This window comes from Scyliorhinus canicula, chromosome 9 (genome assembly GCF_902713615.1).
Source record: "Scyliorhinus canicula chromosome 9, sScyCan1.1, whole genome shotgun sequence".
NCBI classification, from domain to species: Eukaryota; Metazoa; Chordata; class Chondrichthyes; order Carcharhiniformes; family Scyliorhinidae; genus Scyliorhinus; species Scyliorhinus canicula.
The window spans coordinates 49,463,429-49,489,968 of record NC_052154.1 but is presented as its reverse complement, the minus strand read 5'-3'; the positions used below and the strand labels follow the sequence as shown (position 1 = coordinate 49,489,968).

At 45.4% G+C, this 26,540-nt stretch overlaps 1 protein-coding gene across 1 annotated transcript in view; it reads left to right on the top strand.

Moving 5' to 3' along the window:
• Positions 1-516: 516 nt before the first annotated feature.
• Positions 517-26,540, top strand: part of LOC119971301 — a 692,274-nt gene continuing 666,250 nt past the window's right edge. The window contains exon 1 of the mRNA XM_038806664.1: positions 517-537. The gene's annotated coding sequence lies outside the window, so the exon portion shown is untranslated. The remainder of the gene's footprint in view (positions 538-26,540) is intronic.

Here is a 26,540-nt window from a genome sequence, read left to right as displayed (position 1 = left end):
TACAACACCTACAGTAAGTGAATTTTGAAACTAAATATTGACAATTAAATTTGACTAATCACTGAGCAATTATTATGATTCAAGATCTATTTGGACGATCTCATTGCAGAACTGAATCAAATGTTGTCCATGGTGCTTACTTCAGTGATATAAGTACTTCATACCAGGTTACAATTATGCTTTGATTAGGAATACCACTGTCAGAGCCGATTAAGTGTTTAGGACTGATTGGAATGGCTATAATCTGATTTCAGATTAATTGAGATTTTTAAATGATAGATTGTAGATGGTTCCACCAGGTAGACATTTTGTATTTATAGTTATTGTCAGGGGACTAAAACCACAATCTTACTTTTAATATATAGCATCATTGCTAAATTATAAATAAATAAAAAAAAGGACAAAGGCTTTAAAATGACTGAAGCAATGACTCAAACAAAAGGAATGTTCTGGCATTCAGAGAAGCTGACATCTCATTATCTTTAAAGAGACACTAATGACCCCATGCCTGCAGAGATCAAATCGAAGCCACCCTGGGTAAGTCTGCGGTCAATTCCAGATCTATGTGCCCTGGAGTCACAATGCAAGTGAATTAACCAATAATTCTTCTAAACATTCCCAAAGACTTTGGCCCTTAGCAGCCCAATAATCACAGTCACCAGGTTTGTAAGTAGAAACACAATTACCATTTACTTCTAACAAGAATAATGATGAAATATTTAGTAAATATAACTGGATAACAACAAACTAATCTACTACCCCCTTTTAACTGCCCCACCCTCTACCCACAGATAAGACGTACAAACACAGAAGAGTGGAAATGGGTAAAACCAATAAGGGTGAAAGTCAAAAGATAAGAGTGTTTGCTTCAAATGGTGACTCTGTAGAACACTTACTGATTAAAGTTTCTAGTTTAGAGCTGGTAATAATCCTTTCTGCAAAGTCATTCATTCAGACTCCCCGCAGGCCAGTAAAATCAGGACTCACAGGCTGCAGGCATTCTAGGGAATCACTTTAGTTTTTAACAAACTGGGCCTTCAGCTCCAGGCTCACATTCAGGCTTATATCTTTCTGGATAGACACTTTATTGCACATCAAACCTTTCAGCTCATTCTTTGACTTAAAGCCTTTGCAATTTCAAAAGAATGGCACACAGACATAAGCGGAGAGATGGTCAGCCCTCATAGTGGCCTTCTGAAAAGAGTTTAGCTGGATCTTTTGGAAGAGAGTTAGCAACAGCTTTCTGGAGAGGATTTGGCTGGAACTCTTACCTCCCTACTTCCCAAAATGAAACTTAAAACTCCTTAAGCCTCTGAACCATTTCAATGGAATAAGATCCAATCACCACCCATTACCAGGCAGAGCACAGCATTTCAGGCCCATTAATTGGCCACCAAGCCAAATCGATCAAACCATGTAATCATCAAAACAGCTCAGCCTTCTAGATCCTTCTGTTTGAATTAAAGGCACAGGCTGCCTTAAAGGCACAGGTCCACAAATCATCCATGGATCAAAAATGCAACGGCAAAAATAAAAGGGGAATAAACAGAGAATAAACAGGAAGGACCCTTGCACAAGGGGATCGTACAAAGGCCTACACGTAAATGCCAGACTCAGCCAATGGAGATGACCAGTCTGATAGGACAAATTACCCTGAAACCTATTGTAGTCAATGAGCAATCATGAAAAGGAGAGTCAAAAATTAGTTTAGTTCCTACTCTGCTTGGAAATACAATAACAAAGTAACAGTCCAAGTCCCAGCTGGGACCACTCTGAGCTGCTGGTTCCTTCCCTGGCGGGCTTTTATCTCTGGGAATTAACAAGCCCGTTACTGGGCCCCTTCCCCTCAGCGTGGGAGCTCATACTCTGTGAGCCCAACGGGGAGATCTATCGGGTGGGGGTTATAGCAAAACTCTTAAAAAATTATTCATGTTTGAAATAATACCAATCTCAAGAATTAAAATTAAAGGATATAGACTCCGAAGGAATATAGATCCCTTATCAAAACCAAAGGAAGAGGCAGGAGTCACATGATTCCCCCCCACACCCCCCCGCCCCTACCCGCCAACCTCATGTGCACACACACACGTGCACACAAGCTACTGGAACCTGTAAGAAGATTACCTTGTGGAACTCCAAAGCTCAGACTGCCATTTTACATCTAACAAGCTGCAGCTTAGAAAACAGGCTCTGCCCAGGTTTAATGACCTGGTTCCCCATCTATAATATTTCTAGTGGAACTTCTGCACCAGCACCTACAAGAATAATTCACGTCTATGTACCTGTCCCATCATGTAAGTCATCTCTTCTGGAAGAGTGAATTATTCGGCATTAGTCTTCAGCCTTTTGATTCTGTGAAGGAATACGCCATTGGACTTTCACTCTGGACTCACGTGAAACGTACTTTGTCTGTGGTCTTTTCCCTGTACCTCTTTATTTTCTCTATCCCACCTTTATCATATGAATGAAAAGAAATCCATATTGCTACTCTCCTTTCATGTTTGAGTGTGTGCAAATAGACAAACTCACTAATTTCATCCTAACCCAAGTTTGCTGTGGGTTATTAATAGAGAATTAGATCACACCAAAACTGAAGAGCTGGGAAAAATATGTTATCCCTTATAAAAGGGAAATCATGATCAAAACATCTTTCTGTTTGTAGAAGGGTGCTGAGAGGAGAAATCAAGTTAAATTAAAACTTTGCCTGTCTGTAACATTACCCTCTTACTGTTCTCTATGTAATTCTTGTTTAGTTTATTGCCTTACTTCAAAAACTCAATCACCCCTTTTTGATGGCTGCAGTTAAGACTTTTCTTTCTATTTACTTCTGGCACAGAGATGAGCTACAAAGGTTTTAACTGGTCATATAACTGAAACGAAGCCAGGTTGCAAATGGATGCACGGCCAAATTCACAAGTGAAATAATAATGCTTTCATCCTTTGTTGTTTGTTAAGCATTTTTAATTAATTAATTTCTTCATGGATGTGAGCATTACAAACAAGCATTTACTGCCATCCATTATTGTCCTTCTGGAACTGCTGCAGTTTGGTAAAGATATACCCTCAGTACTGTTCAGTAGAGGGTTCCAAGATTTTGGGTGACGATGAAGGAATGATGATATTTCCTGATGGTGCACAATTTGGAAGGGAGCTTGGAGGTGATAGTGTTCCCATGCACATGTTACCATTGTTCTAGGTTGTAGAGGTGCCAGATTTGGAAGGTGCTGTTGAAGGAGTCATTGCTAGTTGCTGCAGTGCAGCTTACAGATACTGTAGTACACATAAGTCAACACATTAGTTTAACATTTTTTCATAGGATTTTGCTCAGCATATTTTGGAGAAAGGAGGGTGGCATGGTGGCACAGTAGTTAGCACTGCTGTCTCACGGCACTGAGGATCCGAGTTCGATCCCAGCCCCGGGTCACTGTTTGTGTGAAGTTTGCACATTCTCACCGTGTTTGCGTAGGTCTCAACACCACAACCCAAAGATATGGAGGTTAGGTGGATTGGCAACACTAAATTGTCTCTTAATTTGAAAAAAATAATTAGGTAGTCTAACTTTATTACAAAAAAGGAATATTTTGGAGAAAGGAGTGTTTATAAAATCTATTAATGTTATATTGCTATTGATTCATCTGTATATTATTGTGATGTTAACTGTGAGCCTTTTGCCTGTTTAAACAGGAAAGTGCAAGTCAATTTCAAATAGCATTTTGGAGCAATAGTCAGTTTCAGAATGAAGTCACAAGATATGCCGTAGCATGCTGATTCATAAGTTTCAGACAACTTGAATCATTTGTTAACAGTGCGGACAGCAATTGATTGGAATATAACATATCTGGCCATACACCATCTTTTTAATTGTTACAAATGACACAGAAAGAATAATTAAAGGTTTCACTTGATAGCCAAGGAACAAGACCAAAACTATTCAGAAGTATAATTTAAGCTCACAGTAAAAAAAACTAATTAAGGAAAGTTAAAGTTATTAACATACATTGTCATTTAAGTTTCACTTTTATGGAGTTGTGTTAAGTTTTTTTATAATTTATGTAATGTAGGATTATCACAGAGTAAGGGTAATGTATAAAAACTGGTGGTTTGTAATGAGTATTTGGTATCACAAAGGACCAGGATACTGAGCTCAGAATTGTAACATGTTTGAATTCATAACCAACCATAATTAGGTGTAGTTGCAAGTATTACTTTAAAAAAATATATATTTTTATTCTCCACCTTTTTCACGTTTTCTCCCAAATTTGCACACACCAACAATAAACAATAATCAGTAATGAATATAATGTCAATCCTCATATCAACAACAACAATCCTATCCTCCCACCAACCCCCAAACAACTGTCCACATGTTAACGTAAACAAATAACAAAAAGGAATCAGTAATCACCCATAGTCACCATTAACACACACAGTCCCCCTCCCACCAACTCCACCACTAATGTTTGATGTTATCCAATTCTTGTAAGTGCATAATGGGGCAGCACAGTGGCGCAGTGGGTTAGCCCTGCAGCCTCATGGCGCCGAGGTCCCAGGTTCGATCCCGCTCTAGGTCACTGACCGTGTGGAGTTTGCACATTCTCCCTGTGTTTTCGGGGTTTCGCCCCCACAATCCAAAAATGTGCAGGGTAGGTGGATTGGCCATGCTAAATTGCCCCTTAATTGGAAAAAAATAATTGGGTACACTAAATTTATATAAAAAAAGAAAGTGCATAATGAATAATGCCCATGAATTGCAGAACCCCTTCATACTTCCTGTGGTGAATGTATTATGCCAATAAACCACCATTGTATTTGAATCTGTGCTGTTGCCCTTGTATTTGTATCTGTGCTATGCTGTTGCCCTTGTGGGCTCCTCTTATAGGCCATTGTATGGCATTATCCATAGGGGAACATGTTGGGGCATGTATGGGCTCCACCCATGGCTCCTCCCCTTGTAGGGAGGAATAAAGAGCAGTTGACCTGTAGGCGGTTCTCAGTATTGGATCAGTCGCAGGTAGGCACTGTTCTAAGTTGATTAAAGCCACAGTTTACTTCTACTCCCGTCTCGGGAGAATTGATGGTCGCATTAATTTAATCAACTTAAACGCAACTATGGAATCGGCCCTCAAACCTGACTGACTGGAACTCGACCCGCAGGCCGCGGAGGTGAAAACATTTTTATTCCACTGGCTCCGCTGCTTCAAGGCCTATCTCACAGCCTTCTCCACGCCTTCAGTCACCGACGAACAGAAGCTGAGCTTCCTCCACGCACGGGTGAGCCATCGAATCTCTGTTCAACTCGACGAGGCCTCCTACTACGCAGACGCCCTCGTGATACTCGAACGCCTCGATGTACGGCCCATGAACGAGGTCTGCGCACAACACATCCTCACCACTCGCCAGCAGCGTCCCGGGGAATTGCTAGAAGACTACCTACGCGACCTCAAAGTCCTCGCACGCAGCTGCAACTACCAGGCCGTTACGGCCAGGCAACATATGGAACTGGCCTTCTGAGACGTCTACGTGGCGGGAGTCTGGTTCAACTATGTGAGACAGCGCCTACTTGAAAAGGGGGCCCTGGACCTGGATCAGACGGTAAAGCTAGCCTCCTCTCTGGAAGTAGCATTCCAGAGCCTTAATGCGACTTCCTCGTGGACCCCCAACCAAAGACTACCCCAGGCCTGTGCCACGCAGCCGCCCGCCCATCATGGGGGGCTACCCTGCTATTTCTGTGGCCAGTCCCAACACCCCCCGGCAGCACTGCCCGGCCCGTAACGTGAACTGCAGCAGCTGTGGGAGAAAAGGACATTTCGCCAAAGTTTGCCTGGCCAGGTCCAAGAACTATAACTCACAGGCCCGATCCTCAGACTCACAAGCCCGCAGACCCCGCAGTGTGGCAGCGTGTCTGTCGACTCCGCCCCCTGCAGACACGTCATCAGCCTCGTGCTATCCGTGGGGGCAGCCATCTTCCAGCCCTCACAGCACGTGCGACTCACGAGGGCCACCATCTTGGCCATTCTCCCCCACGCGGCCGGCCACGTGAGATCCATGGGGCCACCATCTTGGGTGCCATCTTCCTCACCGCCCGCCACGCTTGACCAACGGGGGCCGGCATCTTGGCTCCCATCTGCTACGCCGCTCGACGCATTTGATCAACAAGGGCAGCCATCGTGGAGCCGCCCCAGCACCTCCGACCACGCCGGCTACCCACAACTCAGTCCGGTCACCCTGGACCAGTCGCGACCCAAGCACCTCCGGAGCTCTATGATGACTGTCCGGGTAAACGGGCACGAGACGCCTTGCCTTTCCGACTCTGGGAGCACAGAGAGCTTCATTCACCCGGACATGGTAAGACGCTGCGTGCTCACAATTTTCCCGGCGCACCAAACCATCTCCCTCGCCTCTGGGTCGCACTCGGTGAAAATCCAAGGGTGCATTATCACAACCTTAGCAATACAGGGCGCCGAGTACGCCAATTTTAAATTATATGTGCTCCCAGACCTCTGCGCTCCTCACCTATTGGGACTAGATTACCAATGCAACCTCAGGAGCTTAACCTTGAAGTTCGGGGGGCCCCTACCCCCACTCACCATATGCAGCCTTGTGACCCTAAAAGTCGACCCTCCCCCACTCTTCGCAAACCTCACTGCAAATCAGTCGCTCCCAGAAGCAGGCGGTACAGCAGACAGGACAGGACTTTTATCAGGTCCGAGGTCCAGCGACTCTTGTGGGAGGGAGTCATCGAGGCCAGCAATAGGCCCTGGAGAGCTCAGGTGGTGGTCGTCAAGACCGGGTAAAAGAACCGGATGGTTGTTGATTACAGCCAAACCATAAACCGGTATACGCAACACGATGCGTACCCCCTTCCCCGGATTGCAGACATGGTAAACCAGACCGCACACTACCGGGTGTTCTCCACGGTGGATCTGAAGTCTGCATACCACCAGCTCCCAATCCGCCCGGAGGACCGCCACTACACGGCTTTTGAGGCAGACGGCCGCCTTTTCCACTTCCTCCGGGTCCCCTTTGGCGTCATGAACGGGGTTTCGGTGTTCCAAAGAGCAATGGACCGAATGGTGGAACAGTACGGGCTGCAGGCCACATTTCTGTACTTGGACAATGTCACCATCAGTGGCCATGATCAGCAGAACCACGACGCCAACCTCCACAGATTTCTCCAAACCGCCCAGACTCTAAACCTCACGTACAACAAGGAGAAATGCGTTTTCCACACAACCAGACTAGCCATCCTCGGCTACGTCATGGAAAACGGGGTTCGAGGACCCGACATTGACCGTATGCGCCCCCTCCTGCAACTTCCCCTGCCCCACTGCCCCAAGGCCCTGAAGAGGTGCCTCGGGTTCTTTTCATATTATACCCAGTGGGTCCCCAACTATGCGGACAAAGCCCGCCAACTAATCAAGGCCATCATCTTCCCACTGGCAACTGAGGCCAGCCAGGCCTTCAGCTGCATCAAGGCAGACATAGCCAAAGCTGCAATGCGTGCGGTGGATGAGTCCGTCCCCTTCCAGGTGGAGAGCGACGCATCAGAGGTCGCTCTCGCCGCTATCCTCAATCAAGCAGGCAGACCGGTAGCGTTTTTTTCGCGCACCCTCACCACCTCTGAAATTCGGCACTCCTCAGTCGAGAAGGAGGCCCAAGCCATCGTGGAAGCCGTACGGCACTGGAGGCACCACCTCGCTGGTAGGAGGTTTACCCTCGTCACCGACCAACGATCGGTAGCCTTCATGTTCGACAATACGCAGCGGGGCAAAATCAAGAACGATAAAATCTTGAGCTGGAGGATCGAACTCTCCACTTATAATTACGATATAGTATATCATCCTGAGAAGCTCAACGAGCCCCCAGATGCCCTGTCCCGCGGCACATGCGCCAGGGCGCAAGATGACTGACTACGGGCTATCCACGATGACCTCTGCCACCCGGCTTATCCACTATATCAAGGCCCGCAACCTGCCCTACTCCACCGAAGAGGTCAGAGCCATGACCAGGGACTGCCAGATCTGTGCGGAGTGTAAACCGCACTTCTATCGACCAGATAAGGCCCACCTGGTAAAGGTATCCCGGCCCTTTGAGCGCCTCAGTATCGATTTCAACTGGCCCCTCCCCTCCAATAACTGCAATATATATTTTCTCAATATTACTGATCAGTTCTCCCGCTTCCTCTTTGCAATCCCTTGCCCCGACATGACCACGTCCAGCGTCATTAAAGCCCTACATAGTGTCTTCACCCTGTTTGGTTTCCCCAATTATGTCCACAGTGACCGGGGCTCGTCGTTCATGAGCGACGAATTGCGTCAGTACCTGCTCAGGTAGAGCATCATCTCGAGCAGGACTACCAATTATAACCCCAGGGGAAACGGGCAGGTGGAGAGGGAGAACGCAACGGTTTGGATGCGACGGTCTCCCAGTTTCTCACTGGCAGGAGGTCCTCCCCGATGCGCTCCACTCTATTAGGTCCCTACTTTGCACGGCCACAAACCAGACTCCTCGTGACCGCCTATTTGTTTTCCCTAGAAGATCCACCTCAGGGGCCTTGCTTCCGTCCTGGCTGAAGACACCAGGGCCAGTCCTACTCAGAAAGCACATCAGGAGCCACAAGTCCGATCCTCTGGTAGACAGGGACCAGCTCCAACACTCCAACCTCCAGTACGCTTATATCGAACACCCGATGGCCGACAGGATACGGTCTCCCTCCAAGACCTGGCGCCCGCCGGTTCTACCACCACCACCGCCCCTCCACCATATCCCGCCCAACCTACCATGACCAGCGCCCCCACCCCTATATGGCTCCCGCACTCGCTCCCGCCCGCCATCCCCCCTTCACCAATCCACAGGAATGATGCTCCAGAAGAGACGCTCCCGGAGTCCACGTCTGTACCCACACCGGCGCCCTCACTACCGATGCCAGCACGGATGAGTTTGACACCCGGGCCAGCAACAACGCCAGAGCTTCGGCGATCACAGGGCACAATTCGTGCCCCGGACCGGCTGAACTTATGAACCCGTCACCCCTGCCGGACTTCATTTTTTTAACAGGAGGTGAATGTGATGAATATATTATGCCAATAATCCACCATTGTATTTGTATCTGTGCTGTTGCCCTTGTATTTGTATCTGTGCTATGCTGTTGCCCTTGTGGGCTCCTCCTATAGGCCATTGTATGGCATTATCCATAGGGGAACATGTCGGGGCATGTATGGGCTTCGCCCATGGTTCCTCCCCTTGAAGGGATGTATAAAGAGCAGTTGACCTGTAGGCAGTTCTCAGTATTGGAACAGTCACAGACAGGCACTGTTCTAAGTTGATTAAAGCCACAGTTTACTTCTACTCCCGATGGTTGCATCACTTCCCCTCAGTTCAAACTTAACCTTCTCAAAAGTCAAGAATTCCAGCAGGTCCCCCCCGCCAGGGCACAGGGTGGAGAGGTTGCTCTCCATCCCAACAGGATCCGTCTTCGGGCGATCAACGAGGCAAAGGCTACAACATCTGCCTCTGCACCCGTTTCCAACCCTGGCTGGTCTGACACCCCGAATATGGCCTCCCGGGGGCCCGGATCCAGTTTCACGTGCACCACTTTAGAGATTACCCTAAACACCTCCTTCCAGTAATCCTACAGCTTTGGACAGGACCAAAACATATGAATGTGATTTGCGCCCCCCCCCCCCCCTCCCCGCAACGCTCACACACATCTTCTACTCCTTCAAAGAATCGGCTCATCCTCGCCCGCGTGAGGTGTTCTCTGTATACCACCTTCACACCTTCAGCTGTATCAGCCCCAACCTCGCGCACAAGTTGGAGGCATTTACTCTCCGGAGCACCTCACACCAGAACCCCTCCTCCATATCCTCTCCCAACTCTTCCGCCCACTTTGCTTTGATCCCTTTTCACCTTCTTTGCGCCTTCTCCTCTTCCAAAATAGCCTCGTAAACTGTCAACACTACCCCCTTCTTCATCCCCCCTGTTGTCAGCACCTTCTCCAGCAATATAGAGGCCGGCTCCACCGGGAAGCTCTGTATCTCGTTTCTGGCAAAATATTGAATCTGCATGTATCTAAACATTTCCCCCTGCTCCAGCCCATATTTCGCTTCCAGCTCCTTCAATCCTGCAAACCGACCCCTAAGAAACAAATCTTTTAGCGTCTTAATCCCCTTCTCCTCCCATTTCCGAAACTTTCCGTCCTATTTCCCTGGTTGAAGCCTACGGTTCCCCCTTTGAGGAATTGAACAAATGAATGTGATATAAAATAGGATTATTAGTTAGAATAATGTAGATGTGAGCCAGTCTGATGGTAGTGAGCTCACAGACAAAGGACAAAGGGATTCAGAAAGCATGGCCAGGAAGGGGGGAGGGGAGCCTCGTGCAGGGTGGTGAAAAGGATGCTGGGTAACAAGAAGCCCAGGGTTGAGGAATGCGAAGTGAGCCAATCAGGATATATGGCCAGGTCAGGAGGTGTATAGGATGACCTATGGGAATCTTGTATGTGAAACTTGATGCCATTTGAATGATATTTGCAGAGATTTCTTTGTCTCCGATCTCACTCGGTTCTGGGGCTTCAGAAGACTGCCTGTGTTTTGAATCTCTGTGGAGCGGGTCAGCCTTGCAAGTTGTTTAAAAATAAATAATACTATACCTACAAATCCCTCTTGAGTTTTATTGAGGCCAGACAGATGGGTAAAGAACTCAATATTGGCGAAACTGCCTCCAAATTCTCAATGCAGCTACTATTACCGGACTCCCTGAGTACTTCCCCGGGGCTATCTGGAGTGGCGCTGTTGCTAGCGCCTTCAATCCCGACCCCCCCTACACAAACTCTCCTCCATTCTGACCCACTGGGAATCAACCCCTCTGTCCCAGCTCCGCACCTTCTCCATATTCGCTGCCCAGCAGTAATACATCAGGTTCAGAAGACCCAAACCCCCTGCCTGCCTTCCCCTCTGTAGCAGCACCTTTCTAACTCTGGCCACCTTCCCTCCCCATATGCGCGAGGTACTCATTCCTTCAATCTTTCTAAAAAATGCCTTTGTCAGGAAAATCGGCAGACATTTGAAAATAAACAGAAATCGCGGCAACATGTTAATTTTAACCACCTGTACCCAACCCTCCAGTGACATAGGGAGACCATCCTACCTTGCCAGATCAGCTTTCACTCTCCCCACCAAACTAGAAATGTTGTACCTGTTTTGATCATTGCCAGTTCTGATATGCCTCTGGATCTGACTTATTAATGTGACTGACCGCCTGTTCAGGCTGAACCGTGTGGCGTTCAACCTCAGTATTCCAGTTGTCCCAGTGCCAAGCTTGTAACCCTGGATTTAGTCCGTTATTGAGATTTCCTCTCCAGCCACTGTTCATGTGTAGTTTTATCTCCCCACTCCCACTGCTGAAACTAAGTGCCTTCATCTCCATTTTTCCAATAGTCAAAGCCCTTCTGGTCTTTTTTTTGCATTCACTCTTAAAAATTTCAGCAGATCCAGAACTGTGGCTGGGGTCCATTTTCACACGCAGGCACTGTTGAATGGTGTCTTGAGTGATTATAAAGTAATAGTGTCATCAAGAGTTTGAAAGATACCAGTTATACGTGTGAGGCTGAAACACTTAATTGCTATCTTTTGTATTGCTGGTGGAGGGATAAATTCTGTGGTACTATGACATTTGGGTGTATAGATTAAATTGAGGCACATTGAGGGGCAGCACGGTAGCACTGTGGTTAGCACAGTTGCTTCACAGCTCCAGGGTCCCGGGTTCGATTCCCGGCTTGTGTCACTGTCTGTATGGAGTCTGCATGTTCTCCTCGTGTCTGCAAGGGTTTCCTCCGGGTGCTCCGGTTTCCTTCCACAGTCCAAAGATGTGCAAGTTAGGTGGATTGGCCATGCTAAATTGCTATTAGTGTTTAAGAAGGTTAGGTGGGGTTACTGGGTTAAGGGGATAGGTTGAAAGTGTGGGCTTAAATGGGGTGCTCTTTCCAAGTGCCGCTGCAGACTCGATGTGCTGAATGGCCTCCTTCAGCACTGTAAATTCCATGATTTATACATGGCTTTGTGGTGTCCATACATTTTATGCATTCAAATTACCAAGAAGTATGTTCGTAATTAACATACTGATTTATCCGACTCAAAATGTCAGTTTTATGAATTTTGTTAATCCCTGATTGTCCACTCACTTTTGGAAAATAATACCAAACTTTGTTTAAAATTCAGCTCATTTTGTACCTGTATTTCTCTCAATATGTAACCTGATTTTGTTTGCAATGCTATGCACTTTTTGGGTCTATGAGAAAGATATATTGAGGAACGGAACCCGATTCATGGATGTAGGCAACATTTTGTGTAATACCGCCTCAAAGTTAGCACAGATGAGGTGATAAATCTGGATCATTTGCACAGATGGACATCAAATCCCATCTTATTCTCAGAACACACTACATTTCCAAGGGGGATTGTAACAGGGAGATTTTTCACATTTTTATATGATTGATCCGGGCTCTAAGCCTGAAATAACAGTAGCATATGAATGGAATAAAGCAAGAAAAATCTAGCTGTGAGTTGGTACAGACATCAAACTGATTAATAAATATCAGTAGTGGTATTATTGTAGAGTTCGTCTGAGTCTTGTTCTGTAAGTAGAAGAATCCAAGCCTTTGTTTAGATACATAGCGCAAAGCCACAGGGATGCAAAACAAATTTACTTCCATGTTCCAATCCTTTGTATGTACCGAAAGCAGCTGTTGCCAAAAAGATCATGGAGTTTTGATTGACGCTTTATTCACAAACGAGTCACCAGTCCTGAAAATAACCCATTCCAAATAGAGTACAAGAACACATTGCATCATAGTTCTTGGAGCCAAAGGTTGACTACCCTATTATGGAGGAGCAATGCAAGTGGTCAGTAACTACAAACAAGTGTCCGGGACTATTTTTGGTAAGTGAGTAATTATGCTTCGTTACAACCTCAGAGAAGGCTGATGAATTCCGTCTTTGTTTTCATTCTCCTATTTTATAAGTTCTTCTATCCCAATATGCCATGGATCCCTGAACAGGCGCCGGAATGTGGTGACTATGGGCTTTTCACAGTAACTTCATTGAAGCCTACTTGTGACAATAAGCAATTATTATTATTATCTATTCTTGCCTAAAACGTTATTCTCTCCTCTTGCTGCCACTTTGGCTCTTGAACCAGCCACTAGTAAATGTTGTAGAATGTTCCTAATGATGATTGAAATCAGGAAGTAGTTATATAGCGAACTGCAAACCAGAATCCATTGTATTGGAAGGCAAAATGCTGTGTCTTCATGTGACCTTTTAGGATTGGTAATATATGAATATCAGGGGAGTAGTGTCACAATTATTGAAGCATATCAAAAATTTTTTTAAGAATGAGATAATCATTCAGAACTTATGTCACACATCACTGAATAAAATACATAGAGCATAGAACATAGAACAGTACAGCACAGAACAGGCCCTTCGGCCCTCGATGTTGTGCCGAGCAATGATCACCCTACTCAAATCCACGTATCCACCTTATACCCGTAACCCAACAAACCCCCCTTAACCTTACTTTTTAGGACACTACGGGCAATTTAGCATACTCTTGTTAATGCTGGTACTGAGATGAATCATAGAATCCCTAAAGTACATAAAGAGCCCATCAAAGTCTGCCTGACCCTTTGAAAGGCCACCCTACCTAGGCCCTATCTCCCACCCTGTAATCTCACCATAAGGGGCAATTTAGCATGTCCAATCCACCTAACCTGCACATCTTTGGACTGTGGGATGAAACCGGAGCACCCAGCTGAAACCCATACAGACACGGGGAGAACATGCAAATTCCACACAGTCACCCAATCTGCAATGAATAAAATCTCTGTGAAATGTATAATAGAGAGTATATTGTCATCTACTATTCTTAATTTACATTTGCATAATGGCTTGATTGAAAAAATATCTTTCTATAATTTGTACGACTGTGCCTTACAACACAAACAAGTTAGCATCTTATCTTAATTTTACCAAAAAATCCCAGCTCTGAAACGAGGTTGGCATAGAAACTCTGTTCCAATAAATAAATAATGCTTCTGAAAATTATACTTTTGAAACATGCAAATTAAAACAAAACCAGAAGTGGATCTCTGTCCACTGCTAGAGAACAGGAATGTGGGTGAACATCAGACTACAGGTTGGATTTGCAGCCTTATTTCTGGGCACCGCGGGGTCCCTCATGTATAGCAATTAATGTCATGACTATCTGGTTTAACAGCACCGTATTGGCAAATGTATGAAAGTACAGCAAAATGGGCAGTAAGCTAAATTTTACATTTACACTAAACTTCCTCCTTCTAATTGAAGTGTTCCAACAATCGATATTGTCCGTTCCATTGGGACAAACTTGGCCAATGTCATGATGACTACTGAGTGGCTCCGTAGGATATTTGTTACAAATAACAAAAACAAAATACTCAAAGATGCTGGAAGTATGAACTTCAAACAGAAAATGCTAGATATACTCAGCAGGTCAGGCGTATCATGGGGAGAGAAACAGAAGTTAATGTTTAAAGTTGATAAATTATGTCAGTTCTGGAAAAAATGTCATCAACCTGAAATGTTAATTCCGTTTCTCTCTCCACTGATGTTGCCAAACTTGCTGAGTATTTTGTGTTTGAATTTCACTGTAATGGCATCCTCTCTAATGCTGAATACTTACCTGGAGAAGATTGTACTTAAAATATTTGTTCCATGTTTTGTGCTGCAGACATAAATTTATGAAGTCAGTGTATATATTTTTTGTTAGATTTACAAAAAGAGCAGCAAATTGGGGTTTCATTTAAGCAGGAAATTAAAAACAAAACCTCCCTTCTATTCACTCTAGCCTGGATCCATTTAATTTTAATATCTATGAAAGAAAATGGAAAAGGTTGTTTCTAATTGACATCTCCATGGCTAATCTAAACCAGACTTTATGCTTTTCTCTGTACCTAACACCAATCTGACCTCTATATTTTCTGATGCTGTGGCTCATATAGTCATAATTTACTTTAGCAAAGTATCTCATCGCTGTTATGACACAATAATGGTGATTGTGCATATTAATTCAGAAGTATTTCAAACTATGCTTAACAATCAAAAATGTTAATTTCTTCCTGATCCTACGACAAGAGTTTTTGAAAATCACAGCAATGTGTTGGCGATTCAATGTTTCGATTTAAAGTAGGTTGGGCATTTTATTAATCCTTGCACAATTAATTATTACTTAACCTAGAGATAGACATTGATTTCAATAAAAGTGCAGCAAACTGGATGGAATTGGTGGCTGGCAGCTGCAATACATTTAATTGTAATTAAAGGTAAATGATTTCCCTAATTCTAGGGGAAATGTTACTTGCCTGCTGGTTAGATATCTTCAGAATTATTGCACAAATGAACCTAGAAATATTTGAAAAAAGGTTATTTTTTTCTGAACCTTATTTTCTGTCCATCAATGTAAAAATTTCCTTTTTAACACTATTCTCTTCAAATTAAAAAGCACTCAACAAATATGGAAGTAGATTTCGAAAATGTTCACATGATTGGGACAGTTTGAAAGGGAAGTTATTATGAATTGAAAAATAACTTACCAATGTTCATTACTGAATCACCAAATCTTGGGGATCGATTATTTTAAAATGCAAATAACACATTAATCTGCAAAATACATTTCAGATTGGTACATATTTATTTTTATATACTTTATCAATCAAATGGGAATCATACCTGTGATTTTTGACCAGAGAAAGAATTTTCCAAAAAATTAGCAACACGTAATGCATTATGCAGTAAAACTTCAGAAAGCAATTCTGTAAACTGGGCGAAGTAAATGGAGCACAATGTTAGCGACATACATTATGATTTAGATGTACAAGGGCACTGCCGTAAATCATTTCCTGTTGGAAGAACAAAGTGACCAATAATGAATCCCTGAGGAACTCCTAACCTTCATGGGAGGGATTTTCGATCCAACAATTATTTGGCACTGTCCCATAAAGTATGGAAGATGTCAATTAATATTTAGTGAAATATTATTACTAAGGAATTTATTAGAAACCGAAACATGGTTAAGTGGGTTTGACCAAGTTTGAAATAATGACTAATATGCTTATCGATTTGTGCTCACACTATATACACCACACCATTGCAATTTCATTTGTGTGGTTTTACAGAAGGCAGAAAGATAGTGTGAGATCAATGAACAGTCCTTTAGTTTTGAAAGAATGTATCCATTGGGCCAATTGAAAATTTCCTTTGGACTATAGAAGTTATGAGAAGGGTAGATATTGGACAGTAGTCAGTGACTTCTGTTGTGCCTCCTGAGTGTCTCAATATACTGCCCAAGTTAATTCTGTTTTTGTGTCATGACATGCAAGTCTGGACATTGTAGTTAATTAGTTTTAAGTTGATATTTTGAACACTAGGTTGAGTTGCTGAAATTCAAAAAACAAGCATTTCTTTGCCTTTTCACTGATTTACTCTTTGGCGTGTTCATTATGTCCAGCTAGGGTGCACGGCCTTCCAGTAGGCCTCCGCTAATACATTATTGTTTGAATTATCTGTTGTTTTGAGAATAGCCGAGAGGGTGACACCCTTTTGATATTTTGTTTGCTCCAATGTATTTTGAAATTTCATAACAGTTCATGGCTGAGATTTGAACTCATTATATACCAGAAATTGAGACTTGGATTTGTGTCTTTTATTACTAAGGTGGAGGCCTCAGTAAACGTGGCAAACCAGTGATTGTTGTGTGTATGAGATAAGAATTTAATCAATGTGCACTGTATGTTAAGGGTTAAATAGTAGTCACTAGTTCATTGCTGTCCCTAAGGGAAGGAAGCTTGCTACTCCATCTAATTTGGTCTGTATATGACCCCAGTGTCATGTTATGTATTTTTCTCCTAATACCCACTAAGTTCCTCACAGAGTCAGTCATTTGTGAACAATTTCTACCAAGCATTTTTAAAAAAATGGATGGCCCTATGAGCCACAGCATAAACTAGGGCAGAGAGGGTTTGACAACAAAGACCTCCACAAGTCAACAAAGGTCCTTGCTCCAAGCACTTGTCATTTCCAAGCTCCTGTACTGCAGTGAGACCTGGATTGTCAATCAAAGAAACGTAAGAGGGCTGGAGAAATTCCATCAGCAATGCCTCTGCTGCATCCTCCAAATTTAATGGGAGCACCACAGTGTCATTCTTGAAGCCATCTCCACATGCATTCAGACAAAATTCCTGCAAAATCAACTTGGTTCGGCTAGACACTGTGACCGAATGACCGAAAACCATCTCCCCAGCCAGGTCCTGTTTTCTCAACTCAAATTGCCACTGTTCCAGGGAAGGATGAGGACAACGCTGAAGCTTTCCATGAAGTGCAGCAGAATTGACAATGACTGGGAGGAGCTTGCTACCAATCGTTCAGAATGGTGATAATTTGTCCATCTAGCTGCATTATGCTTGCGGTCACAATGTCTTAATAATGAGGCAGAGTGCAGCAGAGATGGAAAGAAAATAAAGCACATCCTGTCTTTTGGATCCCACTATCCAGTGGGACATCCTTCCCCATGTGACCAAAGCTCTGCAAGTCGCGAATCAGCTTTTGCAGGCACATCAAGATCCATGGCAGAAACTGGTGACCTCGTGTAGGTGTTACTCTCGAATTGAGGGACAGATGACAACCATGACAACGATGCTTGGGTTAAAACTTGGGCGATCTCGATCTGGTCAATCTTGCTAAGTCACCCTCACCGGAATTTGGGCTCCAGTGTCCAAGTTGGGAAATATGCCCCACAGACTAATCAGAAAGAGCCTGACACAGTTGTACTCCTCAGAAACTGAAGCAGTCTGTGTCTATATACAGCAGGATCTGGACAACACTCAGGCTTGGGCTGATAAATTGCAAGTAACGGTCGTGCCACAGAAGTGCCAGGCAATGATCATCTCCAACAAGAGATAATCTAACCAACTTCCCTTGAGATTCAATTGTATTACGTCTACTACCCTCTACTATCAACATCCTGGCATTATCCTGACTGAACTAGACCAGCCATATAAATATTATGGCTAGAAAAGGTAATCAGAGGCTTGGTATTCTTTAACGAGTGTCTCATCTCCTGACTCCCCAAAAGCTGTCTATTATCTACAAGGTACAAGTCAGGAGAACAATGGAATACTCCCATCGGCCTCGGGTTACTGTCTGTGTGGAGTGTTGTTGGTCGTTCTGGGTGAGTGTGCTTAACACTCAATTTGGCTCTGTTTCTTTACTTAGCTCTGGAGTCGCCAGGTATCGTTAAGATACCACCACAAGTTCAAGGTGAAGTTCAAAGCAATAAAACCATACACCAATTAGTAAGTTCAAACAACTGAGTTTATTATACTACAATTATAATAATGCACACGCTAAAAGAATTAAGCTATTCCTACCGCTAAATAAACTAATACTTATCTCAAAGGAACTGCCAGGTCAGGGAACAAGGCCTCTTGCTCTGCTATGGTCTGCAGACTTCAGGTTAGTATAAGTTAAAAGGGGTCAGGAGTGTCTATCTCTGGTAGCGATCGTTGTGAGACACTTACTTGCTGGCGGCTGCTGTCCGAACCCTCTCCTCTCTCTCGTTCAAGGTCTTCTTGGCAAAAGCTGATCGAGGTGCTGGTCCACGGAGGAGTGCTGGTCAAGGAGAGAGGAGGGCTGGACAAGAAGAATGAACCATGTGTGGGACCTCTCTTTTATAGGTCCCAGGGATCCGCGCCCCTTTGGGCGGACTCCCTTACCTGCTTGGAATCGATTGGGTCTCTTCCCAATCGATATGTTTGAATCCCCCCAATACTGAGGCTGTTCCTTAGCTACTGGGCGGGCCTTCAGGCTCTTTGTTTTCAAACCTTGCTGGTGCCTGGGTGTCTGGTATCCTTTACAATGTTGCAGTTGCTTCCCCATTTGTGTCCATTGTCTCTGGAATTGTTTCATTAACATGTAAACTATCCCGGAGATTGCCTCATTAGTATGCGGAATGTTCGTTTCGGTTCTGTCTGCTTTCTTAGCAGACAGAATCCACACCTGCTAGGTGCAGCCTGCTGGCGCTGCAAACATTGTCCATTTTATCCTATATGCTTTGCGTTCCTCCATTTTGTATTCAGGGAATGGCCAACTTCGGTGGCTACAGTTTGTACATTCTCCCTGTGTCTGCATGGGTTTCCTCCGTGTGCTCTGGTTTCTTCCCACAATCCAAAGATGTGTGGGTTGGGTGGATTGGCCATGCTAAATTACCCTTAGTTCCAGGGATGTGCAGGTTAGGTTATGGGATTACAGTGATAGGTACGGGTGAACACTTGAAAATGGGCAGAATGCTCATTCGAAGGGTCGGTACAGACTCGATGGGCCGAATGGCTTCCTTCTGCATTGTAAGGATTCTGTGATTCTGAGTGCAGCTCCAACAACACACAAGAAGCTTGACACCATCCAGAACAAAGCAACCCATTTGATCGACACCCTAACCACTATCTTAAACATTCACTCCCTCCACCACTGCGCACAGTAGCAGTAATGTTATGATCTACAAGATTCACTGTAGCATCTTACCAAGGCTATTTTGACAACACCTTCCAAGCCCGCAATCTCTACCACCTGGAAGGACAAGGGCAGCGGATACATGGGAAAACCACCACCTGCACGTTCTCCTCCAAGACACACACCAACCTGACTTGGAAATATATAGCCATTCCTTCACTGTCACTAGGTCAAAATCCTGGTACTCTCTCCTTAACAGCACCTATAACACATGGACTGCAGCAGCTCAAGAAGATAGCTCACCCGCACTGTCTCAAGGAGCGATTATGGATGGGCAAAACAATGCAGACCCCATGCAAGGACCCGGATGCGCCGAAAGGTAGACCTGTACTCGCGGATCCCCGGGGCCCAACCGGATTGCAAACAAGCCCCCCCCCCGGCAACCCCAAAATCGAAACCAATGCCCGGAACCCTGCCAGACCGGACCCTGAAATCAAAACCAGCGCCCCAGCCCCCACCAGACACAACCACTTACCTTCCACAAGGTCAGACATCTCCCATTGGATCCCGGGACCATCCAGAAGCAGCTGCTGACCAAGGAAGTGAAGGAAACGCAGCCTGCAGGTGAGACTAAAACAACGCAAATTCAAGTCTCCTGTTCCCAGCAACCCCCTGGCAAACGTCGAAGCAATCGAAAACAAGCTGGACGAGCTTACGTTAGACTTGCCTTTCAGAAGGAAGTAAAAGACTGCGGTGTGCTCTGTTCCATGGAGACATGGCTCACCCCTGCCTCACCATACTGTACCATACAACCTGAAGGCTTTTCAATACACCGGGTAGACCGCACGGCACCATTGGGCAATGCAAATGGTGGAGAGGTTTGCCTCCTCATCAACTCCTCCTGGTGCTCGGACATGGCGACCCTGGTGACCTACTGCTCCCCGGATCTCGAATACCTGACCGTACTACCCTCCACGTGAGTTCACTTCTACCATTATCACAGCTGTCTACATCCCACCCCAGGCAGAAGTGGATGAATTGTACACCGCTATAAATAACAATGAAACAGAACACCAGAACACCCGGAGGTCTTGTTCATCATGACCGGGGTCTTCAACAAGGCCAATCTCAAGAGTGTACTGCCAAAATTCACAATTAACCTCCTGTCCCACCAGGGATGCCAACACTCTCAACTACTGCTTCACAAAAATCAAGGGTGCCTACCGAACCATCCCCCGACCGCACTGCAGAAAATCGGTGCTCCTTTTCCTGGCATAAAAGCAGAACCTTTAGCGGTAGAATTCAGTTAAGAAGGTTGTGCAGTGCTGGCTTGAGGCAACAGAAGAGCTCCTACGTGACTGCTTTGAGTTAATGAACTGGTCCATATTTAAGAATTCAGTGACCAACCGAAGCGAGTATGTCACCACCGTCACAGACTTCATCAGCATGTGTGTAGAAGATTGCGTGCCAAAGAAGGTAGTGCGTTCGTCCCCGAACGGAAACCACGGTTTAATCGGGAGATTGACTCCCCATTGAAGGCCAGGTCTGAGGCGTTCAAGACAGGCGACCTTGACCTATACAAGAAATCCGCAAAGTCACCAGGGATACCAAGAGCTAATATCAGACTAAGTTAGAGACAGAGATTAACATCATGGACTCTCGTCCATTGTGGCAAGGCTTAAACAACATAACGGGCCACAAAGCAAAGCCGAGTAGAATTTCCGGCAGCAGCGCATCCCTCCCCAATGAACTCAAAGCATTCTATGCTCGGTTCGAGCAGGAAACCATCAAATTGTTGTCAACTGCCCCAGCAGCCTCGGATATACCCATACCCACCGTCACAGCTTCCAAAGTCAAATAGGCTTTCTTGAAAATTAAACTTCGGAAAGTGATGGGTCCTGACGGGGTCCCTGGTCGTGCACTCAGATCTGTCGTAATATACCCATACGTATATGATGGTGCAGAGACACACACTGACTGACACACTGCAAGACCAATCAACACACACAACACAGCAGACAATCACCAGTTAGGGCACGGTCACTATGAAGCCAGAGGGCACTAGTTTTCCCGCTCATTCGGGATGCAGCCTCTGAGACAGACAGAGCCCGCAGTCAGTAGCACAAACATCCACCATGTGCTAGCAGTATAGGCTGGTCAGGCTAGGCATAGGTCTTCAATCAATCTAACATAGTGTCGACCCACAGTGCAAGTATGTTTAACAGCTCATAGTTAAATAAAATAGAGTTGTACTTCTGCAAGTGTTGGTAGACTGTCTATGTTACTGCTCGGGTAAACGCACTCTTCACAGATCCAGAGTACCCAACACATCATGGTACCAGTACGTGATGTTAGAGTTTGATAGACCTACCTTCAAGTAATCTGCCTTTAACCAGCAATCAGCCATCCGGTAGTATGGACAGCGTCCACTGCAATTCACATACACCACAACCGGCCCACAGCAGGTGCTACCTCCCTGGCCCTACATTCATTTCTAAAGCATCTGAACAAGGACTCCTATGTCAGACACCTTTCATTGACTACAGCTCCATCTTCAACACCATAATCCGAGCCAAGATCATATCAGAGCTCCAAAACCTTAGACTTGACTCCTCCCTCTGCACTGGATCCTTGACTTCCTGATCTACAGACCATAATCAGTGAGGATAAACAACCTCACCTCATCCATAATAGTCCTCAATACTGTGGCCCCACAAGGCTGTGCACTTAGCCCCCTGCTATACTCCCTATACGCATATGACTGCGTGGCAAAATTTGGCTCCAAATCCATCCACAGGTTTGCTGATGACATGACCGTAGTATCTCAAAGAATGATGAGTCAGAGTACAAGAAGGAGATAGAGACACTAGTGGAGTGGTGTAATGACAGCAATCTCTCCCTCAATGTCGGCAAAACTAAAGAGCTGGTCATTGACTTCACGAAGCAAGGTATCATACACACCCCTGTCAGCATTAATGGTGCTGAGGTGGAGATGGTTGACAGCTTCAACTTCCTAATTATGCACATCACCAACAAACTATCCTGGTCCACCCACGTTGATGCTATGACCAAGAAAGCATAACGGCGCCTATACTTTCTCAGGAAACTAAGGGAATTCAGCATGTCCACATTGACTCTTACCAATTTTTACAGATGCACCATAGAATGTATCCTATCTGGCTGCATCACAGCCTGGTATGGCAACTGCTCGGCCCAAGACTGTAAGAAACCACAGACAGTCGTGAACACTGCCTAGTCCATCACACGAACCCGCCTCCCATCCATTGACTCTGTCTGCACCTCCCACTGCCTTGGGAAAGTGGACAGCACATTCAAAGACCCCTCCCACCTGGGTTATTCTCTCTTCCAACCTGTTCCATCGGGCAGGAGATACAAAAATCTGAGAACATGCACTAACAGATCAAAAACAGCTTCTTCCCCGCTGTTGCCAGACTGCTGAATGACCCTCTTATGGACTGAACTGATCTCTTCACACATCTTCTCCACTGAGTAGTACTGTTCTCCTGTATGCTTCACTCAATGCCTGTGTCTATGTATTTACATTGTGTATCTATGTATGCTCTATGCTTTTTTATGTATGGAATAATTTGTCTGGACTGTACGAGAACAATACTTTTCACTGTACCTTGGTACACATGACAATAAACAAATACAATCCAATATAGTGACCTAGCCACACCACATCCCATGAATGAATAAATAAAAAAAATGCAGAGTAATACTTATCAGCTGCTATTACAGACTTGTCCATCAGCCTTCCTGGGTATGTCATCCTCTGGTAAATAGATGCACAAGAGTAAATTTAAAGACGAGGGAAGCAATCTGAGGGAGCGTCATAAAGGTCTACAGCACAGAAAAGGCCCTTCAGCCCATCACATCTACGCCGGTCAAAACAACCACTTATGTATTCTAATCCTATTTCCAGCACTTGGCCCATAGTCTTGTATGCCTTGGAATTGCAAGTGCACATATAAATACTACCTAACCGTCATGAGGATCTCTGCCTCCACCACTCTTTCAGGCAGTGAGTTCCAGACTCCCAACACCGTCTTAGTGAAAAAGCCTTTCCTCACATCCCCTCTAAACCTCCTGCCCCTTATCTAAATCTATGCCCCCTGGTCAGTGATCCCTCCACCAAGAGGAAATGTTTCTTTCTGTCTATCTATGCCCCTCCTAATTTTATACATCTCAATCATGTCTCCCCACAGTCTCCTCTGCTCCAAGGAAAACAACCCAAGTCTATCCAATCTCTCTTCATAACTAAAACTCTCCAGACCAGGCAAAATCCTGGTAAATCTTCTCTGCACCCTCTCCAGTGCTGTAACATCCTTCCTATCATGTGGATTCCAGAACTGCACACAATACTGTGGCCTAACCAATGTTTTATACAGTTCCAGCATAACCTCCCTGCTCTTCAACTCTATGCCTCAGCTAATAAAGGCAAGTATACCATTTGCTGCCTTAACCACTTTATCCACCTGTTCTGCTACCTTAAAAGACAGCTGTACATGCACACCATAAAACCATAGAAAAGTTACAGCACAGAAGTAGGCCATTCAGCCCATCTTGTCTATGCCAGCTCGATGACACCCAGGTGCCTTTTCTAATTCCGCCTTCCTGCACCCAGCCCATAGAACTGTAGCTTACAGCTCTTAAGAGTTTGGGGTCTCTGCCTTCACCACCAACTCAGATTGTGAATTCCAGACACCCACCACCCACTGCATTAAAAAGCCCTTCCTCATGTCCCCTCCACACCTTTTGCCACTTTATCTTGAATCTATGTCCCCTGGTTCTAGAATTCTCCACCAAGGGAAACAATTTTATTCTGTCCACTCTATCACCTCCCCTCATAATTTTGTACAGCTCAATTAAGTCACTCCTCAGCCTTCTTTGTTCCAAGGAATATAACCCCGACCTATCCAATCTCTCCTCATAGCTACACTTTTCTTGCCCTGGCAACATTCTTGTAAACCTCTTCTGCACTCTCTCCAGAACAATTACTTCCCTTCCAGTAATGTGGTGATCAGAATTGCACACAATACTTGTGGCCTCACCAGTGTTTCCACAATTATATCCTTACTTTTATATTCTACACCTCCACCAACGAAGGAGAGCATTTCATGGCCGCGATTCTCCCCTACCCGGCGGGGGATCCTGGTGTAGCGGAGTGGTGCCAACCACTCTGGCGTTGGGCCTCCCCAAAGGTGCGGAATTCTCCGCACCTTTAGGGGCTAGGCCCGCGCCGGAGTGGTTGGCGCCATGCCGACTGGCACCAAAACTGGCGGCAATGGCCTTTGACACCCGCCCCCTGGCATCGGGGCTGGCCAAAAGGCCTTCGCAGGTTCGCGTGTGCGCTGGTGCGTCAGCGGCCGCTGACGTCACCAGCGGCGCATGCGCGGTAGGGGGGTTCTCTTCCACCTCCACCATGGTGGAGGCCATGGCGGCGGTGGAAGAAAAAGAGTGCCGCCATGGCACTGGCCCGCCTGCCGATCGGTGCACCCCGATCGTGGGCCAGGCCGATCGCCCTGCACCCCTCCAGGACCCCGGGAGCCCGCTCGCGCCGCCAATCCCACCGCCACCAGAGGTGGTTGAAACCACGTCGGCGGGAGAGGCCTGTCAGCGGCAGGACTTCGGCCCATCGTGGGCCGGAGAATCGCTGCGGGGGCACGCCGATCGGCGCGTCATGATTCCCGCCCCCGCCAATTCCCGGGTGGCGGAGAATTCCAGCCACGGCGGGGGCAGGATTTACGCCGGCCCCGGGCGATTCTCCGACCCTGCGGGGGGGTCAGAGAATTCCGCCCCATATCCTTCCTTTACAACCTTGTCTACTTAAACTGCTGCCTTTAGGCACCTGTGTACTTGTACACCAAGATCTCTTCCTTCATCTACCCCTCTTACTATATTCCCATTTATTGTGTACTCCCTATAGCTGCTTGACCTACCTAAATGCATGACCTTGCACCCCTGTGTTAAAATCCATTTACCACTTTATCGGCCACTCCAAGAACCCATCTATATCATTTTAGAGATTATTCCTATCCTCTACACTATCCACCACTCAGCCAATCTTTGTGTCATTTGCAAATTTCCCACTCGTGCCCCCCATGTTCACATTCAAATCATTAATACATAACACAAACTGTCAGGGCCTTAACACTGAGCCCTGTGGAACATCACTTGAAACAACTTTCCATTTGCAAGGGCCGTGATCGTCCATTACCCATTTGTTTCCTGTTACTAAGCTAAACGTTTTATCTAGTTTGCCACATTGCCCTGTATCCCATGGTATCTTACTTCTTTTTTCAACCAATCTGCCATGTGGGACCTTACCAAACATCTTGCTAAAATCCATGTACACAACATCCACTGAACACCGCTTCTTGTCATTTCCTCAAAGAATTCAATCAAATTTGTAAGGCAAGACCTTCCTTTAACAAATCCCTGCTGACCATCACTGACTTTATACATGATAGTTAATCTTATCTCTCAGGATTGATTCTACTAATTTGCCCACCACCGACGTAAAACTAACTGCTAGAATTATTTGGCATTTCCTTTGATCCCTTTTTAAACAATGGAACCATTTTTTGCATTTCTCCAGTCCTCCGGTACCTCCCTTTTCTCTAGTGAGAATTAAAAAATCATTGTTTGAGCATCTGCTATCTCCTCCCTGATGTCCTTCAGTAGCCTCGGAAACAATCCATCTGGCCCTGGTGACATATCAATTTTCATGGTTTCTCAACCTGTAGAGTATTTCCTCTCTCTTTATGATTATCTTGTCCAATGTCTCAGTTTTACTCCTGGACACCTATGTCTGGATGCTCGATTTCCTTTAATAAACACGGAGACAAAATATTCATTTAGAACCCTTCAGCTACACACAAGTTCCCTTATTCGTCTCTGATAGGTTTACCTTTTTCCTTAACTAATCTTTTGCCATTAATATATTTCAATGTCTCGACAAATACATCTTAGGGA